The sequence below is a fragment of the Hordeum vulgare genome, chromosome 4H, assembly GCF_904849725.1.
Source record: "Hordeum vulgare subsp. vulgare chromosome 4H, MorexV3_pseudomolecules_assembly, whole genome shotgun sequence".
Lineage (NCBI taxonomy): Eukaryota > Viridiplantae > Streptophyta > Magnoliopsida > Poales > Poaceae > Hordeum > Hordeum vulgare.
The window spans coordinates 330956164-330959412 of record NC_058521.1 but is presented as its reverse complement, the minus strand read 5'-3'; the positions used below and the strand labels follow the sequence as shown (position 1 = coordinate 330959412).

Below are 3249 nucleotides of genomic sequence, written 5' to 3'. Positions count from 1 at the left end.
TGGGTGCATGGAAGGTGGGTGGAAACCACCCTGGGTGCATCGAGCTGGGTCTAGAAAAACTACTCTCATAAAAAGGAGAATGGACTTGGATACACAATTTCTTAAATATGATGAATGCAAGCATCATCTAACCCACAGAAAACGGATCAAACTTCATATAATGCTCCTACTGATATAATGTACAGTTAAATGATGTGTTCATTTGATAGTGTGCATATGAGTGTGTTTGAAATCTCACAATATGGTAATTTGTCACAAGCACACACACACATTCCAATTTGAATACCAAGTTGAGAAAAGTAAATGTTGAATTAATATGAATTAGGCAGTATGCAAAATTACTGTGCAATTTAGGAAGTAATTGAAAACAGGGGTTCATATGACCAGTATAATTATAATGCACAATTGAAAACATGGAACACAGGGATCAACCACCCTAGACTTATCAAACATCAGCCCATTTAATTCATGTTATGATTTAATGTACAGGTTAAATGATGTGTTCCCTGGATAAATTACTAGCACTGAAAAGGCTAAACTGCATCGAAATAAAAGGTTAAACTACATTGCAACCTGAATTCGAAGCTTACCCTGAACGCACCACCGCCATTGAGACGAGGAGATCATCGAGGGAACTGTGGAGAATAGCGGGCAAGCATCGTCGCGCGCAGGAATGGCCTCCTCTTGCGTATGACGCGCATCCACTTCGGTGGCACCACCTGGCACAGCACCCTCACGAACGACACCGCGTATGTGATCGTGGGGTCATCCTATGGATTCTCGATCATGGATATGTATGCCCACCACCTGCGCCTGACGCTCCGCTCCTCCAAGTGCGTCTGCTCCATTGCCCAGAGGAGATACTCGATGGACTCAACGGACTCCCGCGGGACTCCCTCTCGGGAATGGATCTCATCCCTCTCGCTATCTCTGAGATACCTGAGGCGCGAACCAAAGAACGAATTTTAGAGAGGGAAAATATATGTTAAATGAAACGAATGTTCTTCCTAAGTGGGGGGCAAATGACTACTTATCTTGTAGAATTACAAAGACATATAAAATTGAGTGGGGGCGGCTGCCCCCATTGCTTGTATGCTAGAATCGCCCCTAACCTGACCATTTTCTTCACCGACGCCGACACCTCCCAGTCGTTGTCAAACCATGAAAGGATCTCTCTCAACCTGGCTATCTTCAACTGGTTGCCGCCGGCGATGGTCGCGATTCTGTCACTCAGCGCCGCCATGGATATGCTTCTAGCGGGGGGTGAGGAGAGGAGAGGTGGTGGCTTTGGACGAGGAGGTGAGAGAGGGTGGATCCGGAATGGAGAAGAGGAAGGAGCAAGGGTTTTCTGGAACGACCGGAGGAGAGGAAGGAGCGGAGCACGAAATGAGTGAGGGTTTTCTAGAACGGATAAGAGGAAGGAGGAGGGGGTGGTTTTCTAATAGGAAAGTGAGAGAGGAACGTGCGGTGGTGGTTTAGCAATGGACGAGGCGACGGTGCTTTATGATTAGACCGCCAAACCGGCTTTGAGCGTCAATGCCATTTAAGTTTTCTTTCTTTTGTTGACATTTTCTTTTTGACTAATAATAACTACAACCGTGGCAGTGGACTATATGTTGTACGTGAATGGATTATATGAAATTTGTTTTTCTCAACCGACAGAGAGATAAAGCACTGAAAATTCAAAATAAATGCAAAAACTTGGCACACTTCATTTGTTTCACACCTAGTACCCATGAAAATTTTGAAACTTGGAATACATAAAATAATTTAAATAGCACATGGCACACTTCCATTGTTTGACACCTAAAACCCATGAAATTTTGGAAATTTAAGCAAGTAGGTGGAAGGTTCATGGTTCTGCATTGGATGAGAGGGGCGGCGCATGATTTTTTTTCCTATGACTTATTTTTGAGACAATTTTTTCCTAAATGCCATAGATTAAAACGGTTCCAAAAAAGCCCAACCACTGTAAAACTTTGTATAATAAATATAGATAATTCGGGCCAACCAAAGCCCACAACATACAACTTAAATAACACCAAGGAAAATATAGATAGGTAGATTTAGCTTAAAAAGATAGATAGATAGATAGATAGATAGATGGCTGCCGCTTCTCCACCACGCTCCTCCCCGCTCCTCCTTCGGGCGCCCTTCAATGCTCCTCCACGGTGTTGTTGATGGGGCACGACAGAGTGTGCATGCGCTCCGCGGTGAGGAAGATGTTGTCATAGTCTGTGAAGATGTTATGGGTGGTGAAAGCTATGAACTCGCAGCCACACCAAAACACGCGGCCGAGGAGGTAGAACGCATCCAAGGGGTTGGTGAAGTGGGCAAGTCTAGAAACCAAAACCCCGTTGTGAATGACTTCCTGGGCTCGGTACAACCTTGGAGATCCCCGGGGGAGGTGCCCGTAGCCGGCCCCAAGGGAGAACTCGGTGAACTCCCTTGCGCCCCTCCACCTTGAAATCGCCCACACACGGAGGGTGATCTCGACATACACCCCGACGGGGTAGAGCATCTCCGACATGGTGGAAGGGAAGCGGTAGGTTGGCCCGGTGTACTGTATGGTTACGTCGGGTTGGTTCTTGGGGCTGTTTGTGGTGAAGAAGAAGAAGGGCAGCCGCAAAATGCAGGTGAGAGAGTATGGGAGATGGATGAAGGGTGTGTGAGGAAGACGAACATGATAGGTGGCTTAAATATCCACCGTGGCAGTAATGGGTCAAATGTGAACAAGTTTTTCAACCCATCGCGGGAGTGTACACCCGTGGGAAAATGTAGTGTGAGTGTACACGCGTGAGAAACTGTAGTGTGAATCAAAATGCGGCATTTAAGTGCTGCACTATGTGCCATCGGTCGGGTCAAGCAGGGACGGCTCTGCGGCGCGTGCTCCTTTGTGTACGCGCACGCATGCGATGTAGGCTTAAGCGAACGCATGCATGCAACCACATAAAATGTAGGCTCGCTCGGGCGCATGCAACGGGACATCGTCGGTCCAACGGGTGGGCTTATTTACACAACCCAAGGGCGCGCTTGCATGACGGTCCATCCTCGAGCACAGAAAAAAACCACGCGTAGAAAAAACACAAGTATTATATGATTTATGGACGCGAAAGCCCTAGAAAATCCTTACAACCCTTTGATACTAGATCTATTGATGTAACCCTTATGATTGATCAGTAAAGCAAAGCTCGACTAATGAAAAACTTTACCCGATCCCACCACCTGCAGCGTGACGCCCTATTCTGC

The 3249-nt window shown here is 46.7% G+C and overlaps 1 pseudogene; it reads right to left on the bottom strand.

Moving 5' to 3' along the window:
• Window positions 1–623: 623 nt before the first annotated feature.
• LOC123450146 lies at window positions 624–1243 on the bottom strand (annotated as a pseudogene).
• Window positions 1244–3249: the final 2006 nt, after the last annotated feature.